This window comes from Oryctolagus cuniculus, chromosome 7 (genome assembly GCF_051225735.1).
Source record: "Oryctolagus cuniculus isolate XC-2025 breed Fujian yellow rabbit chromosome 7, ASM5122573v1, whole genome shotgun sequence".
NCBI lineage: Eukaryota > Metazoa > Chordata > Mammalia > Lagomorpha > Leporidae > Oryctolagus > Oryctolagus cuniculus.
The window spans coordinates 4,847,832-4,872,551 of record NC_142873.1 but is presented as its reverse complement, the minus strand read 5'-3'; the positions used below and the strand labels follow the sequence as shown (position 1 = coordinate 4,872,551).

General features: G+C 53.1%; 1 protein-coding gene and 1 long non-coding RNA gene across 13 annotated transcripts in view; one reads left to right on the top strand and one right to left on the bottom strand.

Annotated features, from left to right (window-relative positions):
• The window catches only part of LOC103349973 (uncharacterized), an 89,590-nt gene extending 81,311 nt beyond the window's left edge, over positions 1–8,279 (bottom strand). For 6 of the 8 annotated variants that reach the window (XR_016210327.1, XR_016210328.1, XR_011390249.2 and 3 more), the window contains exons 1-3: positions 8,142–8,279; positions 7,342–7,430; positions 7,010–7,237 (exon numbers count right to left, since the gene is read on the bottom strand). This is a non-coding gene — a long non-coding RNA (uncharacterized LOC103349973). Of the gene's footprint in view, positions 1–7,009; positions 7,238–7,341; positions 7,431–8,060 lie in introns of all 8 variants that reach the window. The other 2 variants (XR_016210330.1, XR_016210329.1) reach the window with 1 other exon arrangement.
• Positions 8,257–24,720, top strand: part of KIAA0040 (KIAA0040 ortholog) — a 34,612-nt gene continuing 18,148 nt past the window's right edge. For 3 of the 5 annotated variants that reach the window (XR_007923734.3, XR_011390247.2, XM_051856983.3), the window contains exon 1: positions 8,438–8,594. The gene's annotated coding sequence lies outside the window, so the exon portion shown is untranslated. The other 2 variants (XM_051856984.3, XR_016210324.1) reach the window with 2 other exon arrangements.

Below are 24,720 nucleotides of genomic sequence, written 5' to 3'. Positions count from 1 at the left end.
ATGACAAGCAAGAGAAGAGAGAGGGACCGGTACTGTGGTGCAGCAGGTCCAGCTGCTGCTGTTGGTGTAACACCGGCATCCCATAATCGGAGTGCTGATTCGAGCCCCAGCTGCTCTGCTTCCGATCCAGCTTCCTGATACCGAGTCTGAGAAGACTGAAGGTGATGGCCCAAGTCCTTGGGCCCCTGCCACCCATGTGGGAGACCTGGATGGAGCTCCTGGCTCCTGGCTTCGGCCTGACCCAGCCCTGGCTGTTGCAGCCATTTGGGGAGTGAACCAGCTGATAGAAGATCTCCTTCTATCTCTCACACTCTGTCAATCTGCCTTTCAAATAAATAAATCTTTTTTTTTAAAAAAAGACGGAACCATAATCATTGAATATGAATTTCATATTCATTATTACATTATTATTCATTATTACAGCTAATAATGTAAGCCCTGGAATGCTGAAGGGTTCACACAGGCTACTAAATCTCCGCCAGGACTAAAGCGCTTTCTCAGCACCCTGGGTGGGTGGCCACCCTGCCTCTCATCGCAGCTCCAGTCGGCTCGTCAGTGTTAGTGAGCTTCAAAGGCAGGAGCTGGAGCAGAGTGGCCTTTCACCTCGCTGGTGTTTCTCGCTCGAGTCTCCTGGTGTCCCCTCACGCTAGTGATTCCAGCGAAAGGCCACCAGATCAACTTTCTTTGGGAGTGGTCAGTCCATTGTCACACCCTTCAGCGAACCCAACTGCCTACATGCAAGTCCTAATCCTCTTCTGAAAGACTAGAATAGGGACGGGTGTGTGGCTCAGTGGGTTAAGCCGCTGCTGGGCCACCAGCCCCCCATATCAGAGTGCCAGTGGGGGTCCTGGCTGCTCTACTTCCCACCCAGCTTTCTGCTAACGCGCCTGGGAAGGCAGTGGAAACAGCCAAATTACTTCGGAGACCGAGGTGGAGTTCCAGGCTCCTGGTTTCACCCAGAGCTGCCATCTGGGGTGTGAACTAGCAGATGGAAGAATCTCTCTTCCGGTCCCTCCCTCTCTCTCTGTCACTCTAACCTTTCAGATAAATAAGTAAATAAATAAATCAATCTTAAGACTAGAATAGCCCAAAGCAAAATGTTACATGATTACCAGGATTATGTACGGCATTTTGTTTTTCTCCTTTGTCTCTCCCTAGTTTTAAGACAGAAAGAGAGTGTTCAAATAATTAATGCTACTTAACCAAAATGTCCTACCATGAGTATTCCTGTCTATATCTTTGTTCATGTTATGTCCACCTAGGAATCTCTCACTCTCTTTCCCCCTTCCAATTCCCCTACGTTTCTCAGATTCTGGCCATCTATCAGAACTCTATGAGTGTTCCGGCTCTTACTGCTTTTCAATCGCAGTTACAAAGTTTAGCACTTCATTACAAGCAGTTCTCACGACCTGCTCATCATCCCATAGTCAGCTCCACATTAGATTACATATTCCTTCAGGGCCATATCCTACCCAGCACAGCGCAGAGGTTATTGTAGTTTCTTCATACAAGTTTGTTAGTGGCTGGCTGGCTGGCTGGCCGAATGGATAGGTGCAATTCCACAGGCTGGATGGATTAGCCCAGTTGCTAAGAGGACAGTTCTAGTGTAGATTAAGTCATCCGGTACTGTGCGTCTCCAGCTGTGGTGTACACACCCCTGCAGGTAGATGGAAATGTGTGTCCACTGCATATGAAGCCACAAAATATTAAATATTGTCTTTTTAAAGCAACGGTCTCTTGTACTTTAGGGGTAATTTAGTGGGAAATGTTGAAGTGCTGCGGTCCATGCATCCCCAAGTGCAGGAATGCCCTCCAAGGCCGACAGCCACACTGTGTTTGAGTCTGTCAGTCTGGGTTTTGCTTTCACGTGATCATTTCAGGATCCCACCAAGGCATCAACACACTGCAAGAGCTCACTGGCCTAGGAGTCAGAGCACTTGGTTCCGGTCCAGTTATGCAGCTACCGTGGGCAACCAGCCCCTTCAAGTCCCAGCTGCTCATTAACCCTGCCTCTCTAATGAAGGTCGTGTCAAATTAAATAATACGTACCTGTGAAACATCTTTATAAGCTGAAAATTACAAAGCTCCAGGTTATCACCCCAGAATCACTTAACTTGATTCTGTCCCGTGACCCTTCCAAGCCTGTCCAGTTGATTAAAATGGGTAGCAGTGGATCTCAGAATTCAGAAAATTCTAGATCGAAACCTGAACCTAGTACAAGTTCCACCAGACTAGAGTTTCAGTCACTTTTGTAGATCTAATGCATTTTTTCTAAAAAGATTATTGAAAGGCAGAGGGAGAGGGAGAGGGAGAGGGAGAGGGAGAGGCAGAGGGAGAGGCAGAGGGAGAGGGAGAGAGAGGTACCTCATACCAACTCTCCATAATATGAGATGCCAGTGTTGGGGTAGGGGAGGGTAGTTAACCTGCTGTGCCACAAAACTGGTCCCTATCTAACATTTCACATAGTCCTGGGGACATTTTAAGCCTGAATAAGTGCACTTCTAACTATTTATTAAAATGTCTGCCTTCTTACCTGACCTTTGACAAATTTTTCAACTTCCCAAATCTCACTTCTCTCATCTGTTGGATTGCTTTGACAACAGTGTCTCACAGGGTCGTCAGAAACTTAAAGGCAGTATGTGTGCGCTGTCAGCCCCATGACCAGCACAGGGAAAGCATCGAGTCAACAGGAGTTTACGTAGTCAGACAGAGTGCAGGCCTTGCCACCTGGTCACTGAAGGCCAGCCCACTGTTTCATGAGGGCTTGGTCAGCGCTTCCCTCTACTTGTTAAAAAGAGCCGGCCTAGGGAGAGGAAGTTTGTTCACAGCAACCCCAATGTTCTGAGTCACTGAACTAGTTAAGGAAGCAAATGTCAAAGCCACACTTACTTCTTGGGCCCTCAGGGCAGAGCAGTGAACGATCTCAGCCTTCACAAAAACTTCTGCCAGAGTGAACGTGCGGGCAGGGCAAGCAGGGCTTCCCAGGAGCCTCCCTGACCGGATGACAGGGAGGCTTCCACCTGGGCCGTGTCACTGCTCTACGAAACCCACCCAAGGGGCTCGCTCAGTACATCGACAGGTAAACCCATCCCCGGGAGAAGAGCAGATGACGGGGAGGCCCAGAGAGGTGAAATGAGAACTCTGTGGGGCTCCCCTCCTGCCCGGAGACCCCTGCCACAAAAGTGATCCAGACACCTGCTGTCTACATCTGAACAAAGCGGATGCTGAATCCCCCACGAGGGCCCTGAATAGCAGCCCTGTCCCGTTTACAGCAGCCAGTGAGAGGGCTGTAACAACAGCTTTAAGGACACAGCCTGGGGGGGGGGGGGGGGGGGGCTGTGAGCCAGGAACAGAAAATGAAAACTGAGCCCTCAGTGCCCCAGAGGGATCAACAAAGGGCCCTCCCATCTGCGCCTCCACTCTCACCCTCACGCTAGAACCAGGCATGGGGCTTTGTCTCTACAACTTAAAGAAGGCACAAAGTGCACGGACGGAGTGAGAAGACAAGCTGAGACTAGAGGAGACATCTAAGAATTTCCTGAACTTTCCCCAGGCCCACGATTTGGAGCTATGGCCGTAAGAGTCACCTTCTTCCTATTATCCTGGGTGCAGTATTGAAGACATTCTGGACATTGCATAGAGAAAGTGCTCCCGCGGCCGACACTGTAGTGTAGGGCGTTAAGCTGCCACCTGCAACTCCGGCACCTCATATGGGCACTGGTTCAAGTCCCGGCTGCTCCACGTCTGCTCCAGCTCCCTGCTAATGTGCCTGGGAAAGCAGCAGAAGATGGTCCAAGTCCTTGAGCCCGCACCTGTGTGGGAGACCTGGAAGAAGCTCCTGGCTCCTAGCTTCTGTCTTCAGGCTGGCCCAGCCCCGGCCATTGCAGCCATTTCGGGAGTGAACCAGTGAATGAAGCTCTCTCTCTCTCTCTCTCTCTCCCCCTCTCTCTGACTCTAAAAATATATTTTTTAAAAAGACAGTGCTCCCAGAAAAGTATACTGTTGTAGCTGCTTTTAAGGGCACTTTCATGATCAGAATCAGGTAATTTAGGGTACAAGGTCTAAACATAAATCTAATTGCAAGAGGTTAATATAAAAACCAATATGAAGGCAGACACTCAAATCTGTTTAGAAGTCAAAAGCCAAAATGAAAAAAGTCACACATTTTTAAAAGATTTATTGTACTTACTTGAAAGGCAGAGTTGAGAGAGAGAGAGAGAGAGAGAGAGAGAGATGCCAGCATTGCAGGCTACAGCTTTAACCTGCTGCCCTATCACAACGGCCCCCAAGTCATGTGTTTTAAATGGGCTATCAGGTTTAGGCAAAACGTCTAAGGCCAGGGGCACAGCGACTGCAGGATCAGGAGGAGGTGGTGGTGTTGGCAGTGCCCATCAGTTCACACCCAAGCTCAATGGCGTCAGGACTCTGTTGTCCAGTAAGGCCCCAGGTCGGCGCTGTGTAAAGGCCACGTGGAATTCCACCACGGGCTTCTGACCACTGCCATGCTCCACTGTGTCCCTGGCACTCACACATCTGTCCAAACCCCTCTGGAATCCATTCCTGTTGCCAGCTTGCTCCACCTCTGCGAGATCATTTATTCCATAAATTTACTACCTGCTGTGTGAAGTCTGTTTCCACTGACTTGTCCTGAACTTGCCTCACATGTGATCCCAAAACACTGCTGTATTTCTGTATGTGATGAACAAGTCTGTGCTCATCTTATCCACACCATTTGTAGTCTCATCATTTCCTCTCAGCGCTTGGGCCTTGGCAACGGGCCTTCTGATTCCAGACAGTTCCGCAAAGCATCAGGTTGCTGTTCAGGGACTTTCTCAAGCCCTGTTTTTTATCGAGACCTTCTCACAGTGTTATAAGCAAGAATATGCCAGGTCCAGGTGACAATAAGGTCATAATGTCAGTTTACTATTTCCCCACCCAAAGATTGTGTCCATGTTGTGCAACACTATCCTGAGTACAACCGTATTGTTTTGTTTGTTTGTTTTACAGAGTGGACAGTGAGAGAGTGAGACAGAGAGAAAGGTCTTCCTTTGCCATTGGTTCACCCTCCAATGGCCACAGCAGCCAGTGCGCTGCGCTGATCCAAAGCCAGGAGCCAGGTGCTTCTCCTGGTCTCCCATGGGGTGCAGGGCCCAAGCACTTGGGCCATCCTCCACTGCACTCCCAGGTCACAGCAGAGAGCTGGACTGGAGGATGAGCAACCGGGACAGAATCCGGTGCCCCGACTGGGACTAGAACCCGGTGTGCCGGCGCCGTAGGTGGAGGATTAGCCTATTGAGCCGCGGCGCCAGCCCTAGCACAACCATATTGTATTAGAGATTCTACACTCACAGAGTTTGCAAACTGATAGGAATCCGTCTGAGGCAGCACAAGTGGATCACTCCTGGCCAATACTGCAAGTCAGCCCGTCTGAAACAGGGCCTTCCTGGGAAAGAAAATCAAATGGAGACAGTCCGAGCCTTCAAGGCCGGCTACGGTTGAATACTGAATACCCCACTGATTTTCACAACATGTGAGAGAGAGGCAACGATTGTTTTCACCTAATAATATACTGATGTGAAACTAAGAATTCAGCAGATGCTGAAGTTGGTAGAGGGGGACGGGCCACCAGAAAGAGCCTCCATTTCCACTCTCAGTTCACAAATCTGCTTATTTTGGTTTCTCTTCTAAAGACAGATGTTAATGCCCGTTTTCACTCCAGTTAGAACCCACTGACTTTTTGAGCACCTTCAAATACCCTTACTGACAACAAGAAAAATAATGAGGATTATGCAAAATGTAATCCCACTGTGGTTGCCTGGAGCCATTCATGAGTTCATAGGAATCAGGACTTCGCTGGCAAGAGAACAAGATAGCAGGCTGGGGCTCTAACCTGCTTTTTCAAAAGGGAGGCACCAATCGCCCAGAGTGAGAACTTCCTGCCTGGACGCCCACACCTTCTCTTCTGCCACAATTGCTCTCCACAGTGGTGTCAGTCTCTCAACGAATTCTGCAGCCTCGGCAACCAAATGCGGGCAAATACACCCGAAAGTCCTCCATCTCTCTGCTCCAGAAGCCATTACCTGTCAGCTTTAGACTTTTCTCCTTGCTAACGCGTGTAGCACAGCTAGCATACCACTTTATGGATGGACCTCTGCTTTTCTTTTTTCATTTTTTTTTTAAGATTTATTTAATTATTTGGAAGTCAGTCACACACAGAGAGAGAGAGAGATCTTCCAACCACTGATTCACTTCCCAAGTGGCAGCAATGGCCAGGGCTGTGCCAGGCCAAAGCCAGGAGCCAAGAGCTTCTTTCAGGTCTCCCACATGCGTGCAGGGGCCCAAGCACCTGGGCCATCCCCTGCTGCTTTTCCAAGTGCCTTAACTGGATCAGCTGGGACTCAGAGACTCAGACGGGAACCTATACTGGATGGCAGCATCGCAGACAGAGGCTTTACCCGCTACACCGCAGCGCCGACCCTGGACCTCCGCGTTTCTGTCGACCATCCCTCAGCCACACCTGTGAAGCCCTGGGCTCCGGCTCATTGCCTCGGTTTCTTCCTGTTTTCTCCAAAAGCAACCCTACGTAACTGTCACCGCAGCCGGAACCCATCTGTATGGTTGCTGTAGGTTTTTCAGCACAGTATTTCTCAGTGTCCCTGGAAGTCTGCACACTGCCGCTGCTCAAGGATGGAACTCCTGCACGGAAAGACATTTTCTGCCCAGCAGATGAGGCCGTGGAAAAAGCCAGGCTGGGAGTTTGGAAACACTTGGACTCAAATTTGGGTTCCACTCAAATCTGAGCTACCGCCTCAAGGAAGTGACTTAACTTCCTCCGAACCTCTGTTTCCCCATTTGCAAAACAAGGACAAGGCTGCATCTCACAAAGTGTTGGGAAAGACTGAGTGATGTGTGTAAGGCTTCAGGCACCGCCAATCTCAAAGCCTCGGGCCAGCACTCAAGGCCCAGTGCTGGTGCCCTGCAGCCCTGTCCTCCACACTCTGACACTGACCTCTTGCTTCGGGCTCCAGTTGCAAGGGAACCAACTCCTCACAGGTAGGCACTTGTAGGCTTCCGACGTCACCAGAGACTGGGCTTCTCCCAGCGTGGTAAACACACCACACCACGGAGCAGGTGCTTCGGTCCACATCCAGGCGCTCTCTCCCGAAGAACTCCGCAGCTTTCTCCCCGCTGGCCTGGAGTGCTTGCTAATCTTCCTGATTCGGGGACTCCTCTTCCCCTGTTCAAACGCAGACTCAGTGCACTTGCCCCTGGACTCCTGGGAAAGAAGTCTCATCTAATCTTCTTTTGAAAGAAAACATTTTTGTTGTTGTTTTGTCTTACCTCATTCCCTAACCATTCCTGGCATTTCTGGGACTGGAGTGTGCTGGGTTTTCTCTTTGGGCTTTCAATTCAGAGCCGTTTGGTTTCTCCTGCAGACACAGAAGAGATCTCTTGTACCTTACATGCCACAGTTGGCTGCCACAGTCACACAGGCAGAGGCCAAAGGACACCAGTGCCCACACGGGAAACGGAGAGCAAGTCCCCGCACAGCACCTGGCACCTGGCACCAGGCTAATACAGTCAAGCGAGCAGGATCTCTGATCCATGTCATGGAAGGTTCTCCCAAGATACTTCAGAGGGGTTCCCCCGCCCCAGCCAGGGGCTGGCATCACCTCCACCCACCCCGAGTGAACCTGGAGACACGGCCCAAGCTCCCTGCCCTGGGCCGCCGACAGCTCTGCGCCCTGAGTGAACCTGGAGACAACCCAAGCTCCCTGCCCTGGGCCGCCGACAGCTCTGCGCCCCGAGTCCCCTAAGGAGCCTGGGCGCAGACCCTTCCATGGCCCGGCGCTCGGGGTGCTGTGCTCCCGGCGGGACCCACGGGATCTGATTAGAGGGTGATAAAGCCCACAGAGGCTGGGAGAGGCATCCCCGCTGACGGCCCCGGTGCTCCCCAGCGCTTCACTGAGGCCCTTGGAGAGCCAGCCGGGGTGCGGCCTGCACGTAGTGTGGAGCGCACAGGGTGGCCGGAGGGGCTGTCGCTTCGCTCGGCCGCACACCTGGCCCTGCCGCGTCTCCCTTCCCTCCTCCCGCCCCGTCAGGCCGTTCCCCTTCGGAGCCCGGGCGAGCCCGGGACGCACCCGGAGCGCGCGGCGTCCCGAAGAAGGCGCGCAGGGGAGGAACACGTCATGGCGGGGCGGAGTGGGGGCGCCTGGCGGCAGGGCCCGGCGCGAGGGGAGGGCGGTCTGGGGCGTGGACGCCCCGGCCCAAGCGCACCCGGGGGCAGCGCCGGGGCCGAGCCGGGGAGCGGGAGCGCCCGCGAGCCCGACTCAGGAAGGCGGGCGCCGGGCCCCGGGGCCGGACGCGGCGGCGGCGGGCGCGGGCAGCCCCGCGGAGCGCGCCCTTCCTGGGCGGGAGCGCAGGTAAGCGCGGGGCGGGGCGGCGCGGGGCGGGGCGGGGCGGCGCCCGCAGACCCCCGTGGGCGGCCGCGGCGGGGCCTTCCCGAGCCGGCGGGGCGCGCCCAGGCTCGCTCGCCCCGCTCCCACGAGACGGCCGCCGGCCCGCAGGAAGCCCGCCCGCCCGTGGGCGCCGAGGTGAGTGCCCCGCGTGTCCGCGACGCCGCCCTCGTCGGGAAGCGGGCGTCCACTCTGGTCACTTTGCAAGTTGGAGACCGGCCCCGGGGACGCGGGGGGCTGCACGGGCTCCGGGGCTGCGGTGCGCGTCGCGCAGCCCGGGGCGGAGGCCGGGTGTTGCCGGCCGGTGGGAGCCGCTAGGCAGGGGCGCACGGCCTCTCTCGAGGCCGAGAACCTGCAGACCGGACCGCGTCGGGCGCTTAGACGTTTCTCTGCCGCCCCAGGTGAAGCCGGAGTTGGAGTGGGGCCGAGAAGTTGGCCAAAACGAAAACGCGGCCTGGCGCCCGGGGGCGGAGTACCTGTCTGCCTCTCTCGGGGCTCCAGGAAATTGGCCGGGACGCCGATGACTTCCTGGAGTCGTGGACTGTGGCTCCACAGCCCCTCCGACCCCCGAGGGTCAAATGGGGGACCCCAGAGGACGCGTTTCCCTAGTATATAGGAGAGTTTCAGGGTGTGTGTGTATATATACATATATATCCATTATATACATAATATATATACATATTCATTATATATAATATATATACCTATCCATTATATATATACATATATATAATGGAGAGACAGAGTGTGTCATTAGGCAATGCTGGAGTCAAGTCGGTGATAGGTACAGTGAGTGGGCGCACCAGGCCTGCCTGGGCCAACAGGGTACGGAGGCACAGGCCAGCGGTTGCCTAGTTCAGTAGAGCACAGAGCAGCCAGCGTGCCTGCTACCTCATGGAAGTGCTCCATGGATCCTGTCCAGCGAGGAAGGGGCAGAAATGTGCCCTTAACCACCTCGGAAGCACCTCTCTTGCAAAGCTATTGCACGTGGTTCACTCCGCTAAAACGCATGAGAACTTGAAGCCAGTCTGAAGGAACTTTTCGTTCTGAAGTCCTGGTGGGTAACGGGAGAGCCTTGCTTTACAAAGAGCAGGACTTTGAAGTAGCATGCCTGCGTCTTGTTCCTGTCATAAGAGGTGTGCGAGTTCTACCTCAAGAATCCTGCAAGGGTGTTGCCAGCCGTTACGCCGGTTCACGTCTGTCAACCACCTGATCGAGGGTCTACCCTCGCCCAGCGCTGGGCTGGGGACGCAGCTGGCAGATAAATCTGATCAGGCCCTTCGTTGTGTCTGACGTTCTGCCGCCTCATCCCCACCACAGAAAATTCAGGAAAGAGACACATTGCAGAGCACACGATTCTCTGGGCTCCACACTCCATCACTAGCCTGTGGAATGAAACTTTCTTCCACCCTTTTGCCTCAAGACGAAACTCAAGAAGAGAATGAACACGCCACAAGCCAAGTTACTGATTTCACCAAAGAGGGAGGGCCATGCTTCCCGTGCACTCGTGTCACACGCACTCTACCTACTGTGTGCTGCGCACAGCCAGGGCCTGGGAGTCTGAAGAGGTGAGGGTTCCTGCTTCTGCAGACCCTAGTGTGGTAAACGAGGCAGGTAAAAGACTGCACTTCGGAGTGAAGTACCTAGAACAGCAGCAGCTGGGGGGCACTGAAGTCGCCCAGAGTTCTTTCCCCAGAGACTGACTGGGGAGTCGGCACTGAAGAAGTGGTGGATGAGCAGTGTTTTGGAAGTGATGAGACGTTCCCATGGAAATAGTGTTTTGGTCAAAGGAGGGAGCATTTGCAAGGTCAGTGACAGGTTTAAGGAACAGCACGGAATGAGGCTACACCACTTTAGTAAGAAGAAGGAGCTCTCTGATAGCACTGGGGAGCCGTATTTGGTTTTCAATAGGGGAAGATTTGTACCTGGGGAAAAAAACATATTGGCTAGGTGGCTGCTGGCTTGGAGAGAGAGGAAGTAGTTCATGGGAACCTCTATTAAGACAGTGGTGGTGGCCGGCGCCCTGGCTCACTAGGCTAATCCTCTGCCTTGCGGCACCGGCACACCGGGATCTAGTCCCGGTCGGGGCGCCGGATTCTGTCCCGGTTGCCCCTCTTCCAGGCCAGCTCTCTGCTGTGGCCCGGGAGTGCAGTGGAGGATGGCCCAAGTGCTTGGGCCCTGCACCCCATGGGAGACCAGGAGAAGCACCTGGCTCCTGGGGGCCATTGGAGGATGAACCAACGGTAAAGGAAGACTTTTCTCTCTGTCTCTCTCTCACTGTCCACTCTGCCTGTCCAAAAAAAAAAAAAAAAGTGGTGGTGGAAACCGAGGAAAGGCAACGGGTCTCACTGGAGTTTAGGAAGCAGAATCAGCGGTGTCGGGGGACTAACGGAGTGTGGTGAGGGAGGAGTGAGTGGAACAGAGAGCGATTGCAAGGTGTGAGCTGGAGGAAGGGGGAAGGTGCACTGTGGTGTCGTGCACGGACGTCGTATGAAGTAGAAGCAGACCATGGAAGAAGCGGCAGCCAACGCTCGAGACGTATTTAAGTGCATATGCCCAGAGGGCGTGCAGGTGGAGACCTGTGGTGAGCAGTTGGGTGTACAGGGCTGAGGCTCCGGGAGAGGTGGAGGCTGCTCCAGTTCTCCAGCCCGGATGTTGTGCCCAAAAAGCAGTGTGGAGGCAGCCGATGAGCTGCTGATGGCACCATCAGGGACGCTGTGTCAGTACTGAAGGGTCTTGGGCTTGTCACTGGTGACCTGCGGATGTAACCATCGCAGCGTGCGGTAACTTGCAGATGACCCTCTCCAGACTCTCAGGGGCAGGGCAGTCCCTAACACTGTAGAGAGAATTCTGGGCTAACAACGTGCAGGAAGTACAGATGCATTACCCTACGTGAGTGAAACCCCAGGAGTCCACTCCCCATGGGAAAAATACCACTGTTCAGTTGTCAGATCTGCCAGGACCTCTCCAGAGCTCATACCCCAAATCTTGAGTTACAGCAGCCACGTGGGTGAGCCCTGCCTTTGTGAAAACAGGAAGGATACCTGCTCAGGCTAATTCCAGACCCTCACAGCGTCATTCTCTAGGTCTGGCTGCCAATGCCCAGGCCAGGATCTTTTACAACTTGCATGCAAAAAAGACACCTTGGACTCAGAAGTTAGGCATGGGTTCAGTTCCTGGCTTGACCGCTTATGAGCTGCCCTTGAACAAGTCTTTGAAGTTCTCAGCTCCATTTCCCTTAAATTTGCAACAGGGATAATTATTACTCAGCAGAGCAATGGTTAGAATCAGAATCGAATTGAAAAAGTAAGTACACTTAATGTGCCACATAAATTGTAAAGCTCTATAAAAATGTAAGGGGTTTTATTATTGTTACTAATCAAGACTCTTGAAGCTATCAAATTCAGATGGTCTGTGTAGGTAGGTGTAGGATCAGGCAGCATCTCGGGCCTGGACTTTTAGCTTTTTAATTGGATTAAATATTTCAAAGCAGTAACTATAAGTCTCCATCAGTCCTGTCAGTGTTGTACATCTATTCCAGTCTCTTCCTGTTTTACTCCTTAGTTAAAGGAGTTGGAGCCCAAAGAAGTCTGTGCCCTGCCAATGACCATGCAGGTCATGTACTGCACAGGGACTGCTGGGGGTATGTGAGGCTACAAGCAGCCAGGGTTCCTCTTGGTAGGGGATGAACTGGCCCCACTTGCATGGGAGTCCACCCAGACGGAACCCCATTTCCTGTTCCTCACTGAGGTGCTGGTTAAACCAGCAGTGGCCCTGGGTGATGCATCCATCAGTGGCTTTGCTGTTTTCCCGTGTTCTAACCAGGAAAGCCCAACATAGTCCAACCCAGTGGCGTTCAAGTTTTATACCGGCGTCAAACTTTCAGTAAACAGGATTCTCACAGGGGCTAGCAATTGATGAAGAAGAGGAAGTAACCACAGATTCAGAGACTTTAAGTGGAAAAACACTCTAGTCGTGAGCCAGCTCCACCCCCGACTTCACAGAGGAGCACACTAAGGTTTGGGGAGGAACGCGTGTGGTCAGGTCACACAGCTGGTTAAAGGAGGGACCAGAATCCAGACACCATCCTTGTGTGTCCAGGAATCCTGGTACTCTCTAGGATCCCTGTCACCTGGACCTTGTGTCCCTGCTACTTGGGGACAAGTGCAGGCACTCCAGTGCTGGCAGAGCGGTAAGGTGAACAGACAGTGCTTGGAGGCCGGCTCCTCCCCGTGGTGACTTCCAGGGCAAAGCAGGAGCCAGGGCGCTAGAGACGCAGCTGGGCCCCGTGCTGGAACACAGCCTCCATCCCGCCCTGCATCCTTCTTGCTTCCCCAGCTCTGTCCTTCACTCAGGACAGCCTGAAGACCCCTCCAGAAGGGAGACCACTTCAGGTGCCCGAGTTGACTAAATCCTGGTAGTGTTTTGTCGAGTGTATCATGGAGCTTGTTTCACCTCTGAGATAAAAACGTGCCAGGGAGCAGTAGACAAGCAGGCGTGACATGTTGGACACCAACAGGCGAGTTAGCCATTCGCCGTGAAGGTGCTGGGTGACCAAGAGGAGCTCAGGAAATTCATCCCAGGACCAGTAAGAGAGAAACACAGTGGCGAGATAGGCTTTGTAAACCTCTCCAGACAGCAAAGGGGAACTCTCTGGTGAATTCTCTGAAAGGCAGTCCCCAGGTAGCAGTCCAGCTCGGGTGTCGGGCTTTGCCCCGTATCAGGCTGAGCCATCTGGACAGAGCATCAGCAGGGGACGTGAGTGGACACTGAGCGGAGACCAGCAGAGGGTAGCTAGGTTCCAAAGCGAAACCTCCCACAAACACAGGGTTTCTTTCTCGGGCGACTCCCAAGGGGCTGTGACCGTGTCCAGACAGAGTCCCCGCCTCTGGGAAGAATCCTGCTCCCACGGTCATCAGCAAGCCACTCCGTGAGTTTGTCGCTAAGAAATGAGAGGAGCGCTGACCACGGCTATGACTCTTGGCCACCATGGAGGAGTTGGTGCTGCTCACCCACCGCAGCCTTGCCCTCTATCCTGTCATTGCCTCCCAGCGTGCGGCTTTCCGGTTGAGTCTCACTCTCCTCGGATAGCACCCTAATGTCAAGCTGGAGAGGTTGAGAAGAGCCATGTGATTGTTTTGTTTTGTTTTGTTTTGTTTTCTGGGAAAGTCATAAAAGAAAATTAGTAGGAGAGAGAGGGAAAACACATGAATAGCAGCAGTGAAGAGCTCTGTCTGTTACAGTACTGCCAATCTCCAGGTTGAGAGCCACAGGAGTCAGGGGTGGGGTGAGCAGAGGTCAGGGGGAGACAGGGGGAGAAGCAGGGGGGACTGGGAGTTTCTTTGTGCCTTACTGCTATGGGAACAGGCATCAGTGTGGACGTACCGTGGATTAACCCAAGTGACATGACAGTGGCCGCTGTCACCTGAGTCAGGAGCCTACTTAGTCCTTCCCCAACCCAGTAAGATACCAAGTCCTCATCCTGCTTGTGGCTTCTACTGTCTGATTCTTAGGTGCCTGCAGCAGTGGGCAAAGTGCCGGCTTTCAGAAACCCTTCCGTGTGTGGTCATCAGACACCCAAAGCCCTGGCCGAAGCCTGCACGCTCCAGGCAGCGACTCATTCGTGCTGGCCTGGAACCAGCAGGGACTCACACTGGGGTTAAAGTGACCTTCCCAGGGATTGGGAACCCAGAGCAAAAGAAAGTCCATCCAGCCTGTCTCGGCTCCCACAGATTGTCAGTGTGCAACTAGATTCTAATAACCACTTGTTGAATGGTGGTGCTAAGAATTGGAGGCTTGCAAAGGGGACAGCCGTTGCCGCCTCTCACCTGCCAGGTTGCTGGTACATCCGCTGGGTGTTCAGCATCACACTAGGGAGACAGAGCAAGGTGGGGGGAAAATGCGCCACACTAAAGGCCAGCCCTGCTGACTCTCTATCCATCAAGCCCCTCTCTTGCAGGGGACTGCCCCCTCCCCAGCTTCCTCTCCTGACCTGAAGCGGATTCCTTCTGGCCCAAGGCCGCAGTCTGTGGAATAGCAGGTGCCAGGCAGCACAGTACTGGCTCCAGTCAAGCCTCCAGGGTTACCTGGTGACCCACAGCATCCCTTAGCACCCCGTCAGCTGAGAAGGGGAACACAGTCGCAGGTCCCACCACCGCGCTGCAGCCTCCCAGGTTCCAAACCCAGAACTCAGATCCTGAGGAACGCCTGGCCCGGGGGAAGCCGCGCTTGGCCGGGCCTGAGGGTCCTTGCTGAGTGCCAGCGCCGTGCCTGTCCCACTGTGCTGCAGGCCTGCGTTTTCCTCCTCTCCAGCAGATGAGCGGCCGTCCTCAGCTGGCCTTGGAAAGAACACCTCATTCCCAGACAGAGGCCCTGCACCCCCACACCGGCTGGGACAAGGAAGGAGAGCCAGTCACAGGGCGTGTGCCACGCAGGGCGGACAGTCAGTGCTCCTGACTGGCATTTTCCAGGAATAAGACTTGGGCGTTTTAAAAAATATTTATTCCTTCAAGGTGGGGTCTGAGAGTGAGGGGAAAAAATCCTTAAGCCACTGGGTATGTGGTCATTCAGCATTTGCACTGGAGTGAGTAAGTGCACACTGGAAGACTCACCAACAAGGTGTTCTGTTTCCCGAATGACTGATGATGGACAGCATTCACATACGTAATGCTAACCGTTGTAAAGAGAGGAGTCCCAGGCGGTTTACAGTGTAGGGCAGCCACTGCCTCTAGCTGCCTCCCTCTTTGGAATCCTGTTTAGTTCCAGAATGAAACCCTGCACTCATTCTATAGTTTCTCCCCATTGCTGGCTCTTCCCCAGGCCCCAGCAGTGACAGTCTGCCTTCCACCTGTATGCATTTACCCGTTCTAGATAATTCCTAACAGTGGGGTCATATAATAGATGACTTCGGTGATGACTTTTTTTCACTGAGCACAATGTTTTCAAAGGTCCATTCGTGTTGTAGCATATATGATACACCATTTTTATAGTTGAATAATATTCCATTGTGTGGACTTTTTTAATCTTTTCATTCGTTGAAAGGCGTTTGAGTTGTCTCCACCGTTTGGCTATAGTGAATGTTGCTGCTGTGGACATGTATGTGCAAGGCTTCAGCTGAATGCTGTTCTTGCGTTCTTTGGAGCATACACCCAGGAATGGAATGGCTGCAGTCAATGCTAATTCTGCCTGCAGCTTTTTGACGAACTGCCAAACTGCTTTCCATTCCTCCACATTGTTATCAACATACTTACAAATTCATTTTCCTTTCTTGGAGGTAGGATTAGGTGTGCACTTTCATCCTATACATTAAGTGTGTACTTTCACACGCCTGCTCTCCCTGTCTCAGCTCCGCCTTTCAAGTAGATGAAAATAACTAAACTTTGCAATGCAGGCAGTGCTGTAGAGGGAACTTCCAGCCCTATCACGCTGTTCTGAGACTGCAGTGCCTGGGGCCAACTCTCACCTCTGCTTTCTCAGAGCCGTGTGACCTGGGGGTTCTGGGAAGCAGACAGGAGAAGGCCTCCAGTGGCTTAAGTTGTCCTCGCTGCCTCTGGGAGGGAAGACAAGAAAAGTGGGGAAGAGGAGCAGGAGCGAGGCCGGAGGCCTGTCGCATGGCACGGTGTGGAGGCCTTCCCACGCCCAGGGAGGAGACTCTGGAGTCACGTGGGGTCCTAAGGAAGAGAGGAACGGATGGGCCTCTTTCCAAAACTGTAATTCCTCTGTTTCACCTTGAGGCTTTACTTTTGCCTCAAAGACTCCTAGCATTTGCCTATCTAGGACCGAAAGCAGTTCAGGTCAGCCAGCAGCAGCTTCGTGGGAAGTCTGGACTCTCCCCTGTGGGTCATTCTCACTCCTTCGCAGGTGAGGGCTGGACGTGTGCCCCGCCTTAGGCCATCTCCAGGTCCTCTCTGCACAGGGAGAGCTGTCGAACTCTTAGGGAGGCCCGGCAGCCTCGCTTCTGGTGGCGGAAGCTGCCCCAACATGAGTCTAGCTGCATTTTTTCCCATCCACATTTCTTAAACACCTCCATGTGTGCCCAACTCTATGATAGAGGCGGTGGGGAATTCTTTAAAAACAAAATAAAAGCAGGCGCAGATTCCACCCTCAGGGGCGCACCACCCACCGCCCTGGAGTCTGCACGTCCGGCCCTCCCACCTAGAGCTGTGAGAAGCAGCAACTTTCCCACTCTCTGGCCCCTAGAGCCACCATCTTTCCTCCCACCACCCGGGCTGCTCTGACATCTGCCGTGTCCCTGCCCAGCCGGCTCCACAGACGCCTAACCAGCTCACCTGAGCCACCAGCTGCAGCTTTCGGCTGCAACCCCGGCTGTGACAGCCCAGCCGCTGTGAGGCCTTTCTGTACTGCCCTGGCCCCCTTGCCCTGCTGTAGCCCTCCTTTGCTTCTCCGCCCACTGAAGAGCCAGTATAGACAGGAGCACTGGGGTGCCAGTGATCAGTATGGACACCCCAAGGCCAGCAGATCGTCAACCAACAAGCATGTGTTGAGCACCCAATGTGGGCCAATGCGAAACCAGACACTGGGGACACCCAGAGGAGAAGGCTCTGGAACGGTTTGATGTCGGGTGGGACAGCAGACATGAACAGCATCTGTACTATCAGTAAGCAATAATCTTTGCCGTGTTGTCGGATGTAAGGTGGTAGAAAGGGAGAGAAGCTTTCAAGTGTGATTTTCTCTATATAACTTTTGATTCCAGAGAAAGCCCTAGGCTACCAAATCCTGCTTTTTCTCACCTGTATCTGTCTGCGGCTGGACGGAGGTCATGGTTTGCTGTAGTGTTACAGGCTAGAGCGTTCCTCGCTCTAATGAAAGTCATCTTCCATGAAATAGCCAGGAGCCAGTGCTGTGGTCCCTTTGGCCCCTGAGCTCCTCATCATTGCACCACAGCAGGAGTCACAAACTCAGGTGTCTACATTGGACGTTTACTCTATACATGGTTTAAACTGCATTAAGTGTAGTACTTAACTCATCCAGTTCCCACAACAGTCCTGTGATGGAGGGCCTATTCTGCTTTTAGAGTTGAAGGAATTCAGGCACAGAGAGATAAAAGGACTTCCCTATTCAGACAACCAGGAGTGCTGGGGCCAGGCCCGGACCTAGGCTGGTCCAGCTAAAAAAGTATCACAGGGAGTGGCCACTGGGCCCAGCTGTTAGAACACTGGTCAGGATGTTTGCATCCCACACCAGGCTGCCTGCACCCAGCTCCTGATTCCAGCTTCCTGCTGATGCAGACCCTGGGAGGCAGTGCGTGATGACGCAAGTAGTTCGATTCCTGCCACCCATGTGGGAGACCTGAATTTGGCCTAACCTTGGTCATTCTGGGCATTTGGAGACTGAACCAACAGATGGAAGTTCTGTCTCTCTCTCTCTCTCTCTGTCTCCTCCGTCTCTCAAATAAGTGAATGAGAAATGAGAAAAAGAGCAACACAGGTGGTACAAGCACATAAGGGGAACACTAAGCCAGGAGAGCTCTGGGTCAAACAAAATACCGCATCTCCCTTGTAGGCTTCTAGTTTTCAACATCTGAGCCACAGAAATACCTAGACAAGCCTTTCCGCAGGTGGAATCTCTTTTCCACATAACTTAGGCTGAATGTTGGCATGTTGCTACATGACTGGGTGCTCTGTGTGTTGAGGGCTGGAGGGGGAGAGAGAGAGAGAGAGAGAGAGAGAGAGAGAGGGAGAGAGAGAGACTCTTGAACTTGGGCCAAGTGGAACCGGCCTTGGTTGCCTAGGGTGTGATGACACCCAATATAAATCAGGGTGATCACCCAGTTTAAGGATATGCAAAGAGATAAGTGTGGTTGAGGTGAAGGAAACCAAAAACACGTTTTTCGCTCAGGTTTCCTTAACACAATTATCTGCCTCACGGTCAGACACCCAAATCATCCCTGGCGGTCCTCGGGGCCCAGTGTGTCATCAGCCACCACCATTCAAGTTCAAGTCGTAGCACACCATGGGCTTTGCAGGAACAGGAAAGTCTTCCAACAGCAGCCTTCCTCCTTGGGCCACAACCGCGAGGCGTCCCTGCCATTGCCGGGACACCGTGGCAATGAGAGCAGCTGGCTGGAGAAGGGTCAGGGAGAGGGGTGACCCCTGGAGAGCACAGCTTGAGCATTGCCAAGGTAACACCACAGGTGGAAGCCTCCAGACCTGGGCGGATCCTGAGCCTCCTTGATGGGGTTTGTTAATCTGAGCAGGCTGGGTTTTCTTGAGCAGCCTTCTCCATCCTGGTCACACCGCAGGGCCCTGTTCACATCACACGCCCCTCAAAGCCTTGCCTTGATTCCACACTGAATGAACAGTTCCCTCCGTGTGGCTCCGACAGCTGCATGTTTGAGTTTCTCTTGAGACGCGTAACCAGTTGGGCCTTGCAGTTCTTCTGTTCTTTCCCATTTCCCCAACAAAAACCAGATTCCTTGAGTTTGCAGGTTGTATCTTTAGTTATATTTTGAATCCCAGGTAGGCTTTCTGCTTCTCATTAGGCAGTGTTATCTGGGTAGGCCTTTGAAGAGAGGCATTCCTCATGGGCATAGAAGGTACTCAGCGCATGTGAGCCGAGTGATCTGCAGTACTGCGGACAGTGGGGTGAAAGTCTTCCACCTGGCGCCATCAGCGTTCACTCAGGGAAGGAAGGAACATGCTAGCACAGGGAGTCCTCCCTCTGAGAAGAAGCGGGGTGCCTTGTGCAGTAGCTGTGAGGTTGTGAGACCCCGCACACCTGCACACTCTGCTCAATTGCTTGGTGGCTGGAAGTTACCAGATGAAATTACATCCGTTCAAGAACCCTGAAATTTAGGGACACAGCCAGTCAGGGGTTTCCAACAATACAGGAGCAGTGTCACTTCCAAGAGATGGAATCTGAATCTTCAGGGTAGCACCCCATGAAAACAAGGCTGCTTTTCCCTTGGGGCCAGTAACCTCTGAAAGTCAGGTCTCGTCTCGTCTCTCGGAGCTGCTCTCAACTGTTTCTCGGCACTGACAGCCTCACTGTAGATTCCAAGGAAACCAGAGTCCAGAAAAAGATGGCAGAGTGTATCTACCCTGGAATGCCCAGCTGTGTCTGGCGAAACTGTGCAAACCCAGAATATGAAATTCGAATCAGCAAGTAGCTTGTCCTGAGCCTGCTCTTTTATCTGACTACACTGTTATATCTGAACCTAGAAGCTAGTGTGGCAGAGTGGAAGAAACCCTGAATATTTTTTAAAGATGTATTTATGTATTTGAAAGTCAGAGTTACAAAGAGACAGGAGAGAGAGAGCAAGAGAGAGCGCGCTTCCAACCACTGGTCTACTCCCCAGATGGCCCCAACCACCTGGATTGAGCCAGACCAAAGCCAGGAGCCTCTTTCGGGTCTCCCACATAGGTGGCAGGGGCCCAAGCACTTGAACCATCTTCCCCGGCTTTTCCCAGGCTATAAGCAGGGAGTTGGGTAGCAAGTGGAGCAGCCAAGACACAAATCGGTGTCCATATGGGATGCCGGCATGGCAGGCAGTGGCTTTACCCACCTCAATGCCAGTCCAGCCCTAAATAATTTATAAAGGTAGCAGAAGCACCACATCATCTTTCAGTAGCTGTGAGAGCTTGGACAAGTCATTTAATTTCAGTGCACCTCAAGGTATCCTCATCAGGGCCAGTGCTGTGGCGTAGCGGGTAAAGCTGCCACCTGCAGTGCCAGCATCCCATATGGGCACCAGTTTGAGTCCCAGCTGCTCCACTTCCAATCCAGCTCTGCTATGGCCTGGGAAAGCAGTAGAAGATGTCCCAAGCCCTTGGGCCCCTACAGCTGTGTGGGAGACCGGGAAGAAGCTCTTCAAATTGGCACAGCTCTGGCTGTTGCAGCCAACTGGGGAGTGAACCAGAGGATGGAAGACCTCTCTCTCTGCCTCTCCTTCTCTGTGTAACTCTGACTTCCAAATAAATAAATAAATCTTAAAAAAAAGTTTCCTCATCTATAAAAATGTTTATTCATTCAGCAAATTATTTCCCAGTGGGTAGAATATGTCCCAGATGTTGGGGACGTAAAAGGCAGGACAGATTTCAACTGGAGGAAGAAAGATCACTAAACAAGCAGTTATCCTAGTGCAGATCCTGAGTCGTGGACGCAGTAGAGCCGCAGTGAAGGGTTCTGGGCTTTCGTGAGGTGAAGGAGGCTTTCCCAAGGGCAGCCGTGTGTGAGCTAGGACCCAGGGGTGAGCACTAGTCCTGCCTTAGTGTCGCGAGGAGAGCCTCCTGCCGGCAAACGCAGGGCTGGAGCGCCGGCCAGCCCAGGACGTGGAACGAACTTAGGAAACTCCTTAGGTTTTTCCTCCGTTTTTCCCCCACGGTGCGTGGACTGAAACAGTGAACATTTGCAGGAGGCTTGAAGAAATGAAAATGAATTTGAACTTTCGGTCTTTACCCAGTCACAGATAAACCCGTGCCCACTCAGGCATCAGTGGGAAGACTGCAGGTGCGGACTGCATCGGTGTGTGGATGCCCCCCCACCCCACCCCCAGGGACCAGGATATAAACAGCCGGTCCCTTTCTGATTGGTTTGCTGATATTTCAGTTTGTAATCAGATTTTGCCTACTGGAGAAAGTGTGCTGTTAATACAGGCTTTCTTATTGCAGTGTCTGTGTTGACTTTGCCAGGCTGGTTAGGGCAGCCTGCCCGTGAGGCTGGGGTAGGGCTTATTCCTGCAGGGTCCTGAGTGCTGGTGAGGGGTCCTTTCATTATGAATGGGATCAGGTTAGGGGGGGCGTTGGAACGTGGAGCTGTGAGGTCCCCTCTGCCCTGGGCCCATTGCACCAAACCCACGGGAGACCTGCCAGTCCTCTGTAGTCCCAGATCATCTTGCTGTACCACCTCCTTCCTTCTCTCCCTCGGGTCTCCCCACTGCCATCCCAGCCCCACCTCCCGTACACGCGGCCTCTGCATCCCGGCTCTGGCTCTCCCGTCCTGTGTGGTTCTCCTCAGCCCTCCTTCCGCACCGTGTCCATCCCTCCCCGAGACAGCACACAGCACAGGGGCCAACACAACCCCCACCTCCTCTGAGCCGGCCTCTCCCCAACCTAAGCCAACAGTGACCTCTCTCCTCCGTAACTTTCCAATATTTAGCATTTTCTTGCTCCTGTTGCTCTTGAAAACTAAACTTCTCAGGGCATTTCTGTTTACAGAGTGCTCTGGTGTGTATCGCTGACTTTCACAACACTGGATGGGCAGTGATGTCAGGGCTGTGATTATCTTACATCTGAGAGCGGAGCCTGACGTCCGTGAGCCGTGTTGCCTACCCTTGGTGAAGCAGAGCCAGACTCAGAGTTGCAGGTTTCAGGAAGAAACTCTTGGGATGGGAACCAGGGCAGGCGCTTCTCTTTCTCCCCTTCAGCACCGTATCGATGACACAGTAGATATTGAACTAAAATCCTTCTATATATGGGTGGAATCCATACTTAACTGCAGGGGAAAATCACCCCAATGGCATATTTTATTGATGTAAATCATTGGTGCTAGTGCTATTAGCCTCTTTGCGTATCAAGAACTATATGCTTATGGCATTATTTTTGTTACGGCAACTCAGTAAACAGCCTAAGACACGCACACACACACACACACACACACACACACACACTGGACCCCCCAGAGGTCAGTCAGAGGGCACCGCAAAGGCAGGCACTGCTCCCTCTGCTCGCTGGAGCCAGCCCCGCTGCTTCCTGGCAGTGGATGGAACGCGCTTGTCAGAACTGGCTCAGCAGGGTGGACATGCTCGGCTGGCCCTGGGAACCAGAGGTCCTCTGTGTGCACAGGAGATCCAGGCTACCCGGCACCGGGACTGTGTGTGGGTCTCGCTCCAGGACACAACACAGCCAGGTGGAGAGCGGCCCTGCTGGGGGTGGGGTGGGGGGATGTCCGGCCAGCCATTCCCGGTTGGAGGCAGGAAGACCTCCTAGCAGAAGTTTGGGCCTCCTGAGTACTCGGCAGCATTGAGAAGTGACTGTTTTTGCCACGGCCCCTCCTCGGCCCCGAATAGCAACAGTTAGGGGTCTGTATCTGTCCACTTCCTAACAGCCCAGGCACACACACACGCCTGTCTGCTTTGGCCTCGAACCCTGTGAGGCAGGTGTTCACTGCCCGGTGTGTGCTGGCTTTTGGAAGTCGGTGTGTGTGAACATTTAGACTGGAACCAAAGGACTGAGGAAAACTGGTCTCCCTCCCAGCACTGTCCCCAGCTTCCTTCCAGACAGGCCGCATGTGTTCTGGATTTTTCCACATTTGGGAGATGGAGAAGAATTGAGGCCCTCAGCAGCCGAGTGGCTCTCCCAGGGGCACACACTGAGTAAGGCGTCCCTGCCCCATACACAGTCCAGCTGTCCCCTCCACCCAGGGTTCTGCAGAACTGCCCTTTAGCCAACTGACTCATGGGAAAGCCGGCAAGAGCAAAGCAACTAAGAGCAGGAAAGCCAGGGCCTGGGCCCACCCAGCGCTGCAGGAACATGACGTCCACTCCCTTCTCTGCCTGCCCCTGGCCACTCCCGTGCCCAGAACCCTTCCTGCCTTCTAACCGGAGGGCCAGGGCGCCACATTTACACCATCTGTCTATCAAAGCGTCCCACCAGTGTCCTATTCCTTCAAGACCCTGATACCTGAGAGTCGATCTGAAATGTATGCTGGGCTGCTAAGCAGAGATACACCCTGAAGGTGGGTGCCCAGCCCAGCCCAGCCCTGGGGCCACACTGTGTAGCGCCCAGAGACCAGGCTGACTTCCCTGGCTTCTCCCACCATCCCACTCTCCTCCCAGTGGCCCCAAGTGCTTTCCAGGAAGTCTTCAGGCCTCCAGGTGTTGATGCAGCAGAGGTTGTGGATCAGGAAGAAGGAAGGGTGAGAATAGGGTGTGTGTGTGAGTGTGTGTGTGTGTGAGAGAGAGAGAGCTGTGCAGCACCCCTGGAGTCTCCAACTGAAGCAGTTTCTTCAGTCCATCCTCCCAAATCATGCATTTGCAATACAAGTATCCCCTGATCCAGGGAGACGTGTTCTGGGACACCCCCTACCCCCGCTGTGGGAATCTGAAACCATGGATAGTCCCAAACTCTGTATATACTGTTTGTCCCCTACATACATACTGATGAGAAAGTTTAATTTATACAGCTGGCAAGGAGGAAATTAGCAACAACAGTAATACAACAGTTATAACAGTATACTAAAAAAAAAATAAGCTAATCAAGATAAATATACAGTGATAAAGTTGCCAACATCAGTACTCTTGCGTGTCAGGGCTGTTAGGTAAAATAGGGATTGCTGAAACTCAGGCACTGAGATACCAAACTGTTGATCTGTTCACCAAGACAGTTGCTAAGTCATTCACAAGTCGGCAGTGCCCGGCGTTGCTGCATTGGACAAAGGAGCGGCTCATGTCCAGGGCAGGCTGGAGCAGGCTGGCGCAAGATTTCATCAACTCGTAATGGTGCACAATTTAAAACGTACCTGTTTACTCATAGATTTTTCCATGCAATATTTTTCTACCACAGTTGGCCGCGGGTAACTGAAACCTCAGAAAGTGAGCCTGAAGATGAGGAGGGACAGCCGCACCCACAGGGTGCAGGGGTGGCTGCCCGGGTGCACCAGTGGGGTCAGGGAAAAGGGGGAGTGAGAGGCAGGCTTCAGACTTCTGCTGTATCAGAGTCCTGTCCTGCCCCTTCGGCAATCTGTGTGAGACAGAAAATGCCGTCTACAGCAAAGAAAAGGGTGCTGAAGCCAAAGGGAAAAAGCGCTGCTTGCCTGGTATGGATGACGTTCAATAAATGCGTTAGCTCATTCATATGTATCCTCTGCATTCTTCAACCGTTATTCATCCAAACCGTAAAAATAATTGCGTACAATGCCAGATATGCAGACGCAGAGCTGCGCAGAGAAGACCTGAAGTTTCACCCTCAGGCAACGTGAGCTCTGCTACACAGCCCAGCCCCTGGGACACAGGCGGCAGCCATGGCCCAGCGACGCTGGAATGTGCCGCATCGGACAGTCCACGGAGATGCGTCCAGTCGGAATGAGAATGTGGCTGCTCATCCCTCTGGGAGGGAGCCTTTGCATTTCAAGCCTTCCTAGTGCAGGAGGGTAACTTTCAGATTTTAATTGCCTTGAACTTTTGTTAACAGTAAATGAAGGGAGGAAATGGAAGGGAAAATAGAACCGTGCCTGTATTGCTTTTGAGTTGCATAATCGTATATTTTTTGCCACCCCATTGGGTTTCAGCTATTCCAGCCTGTAAACC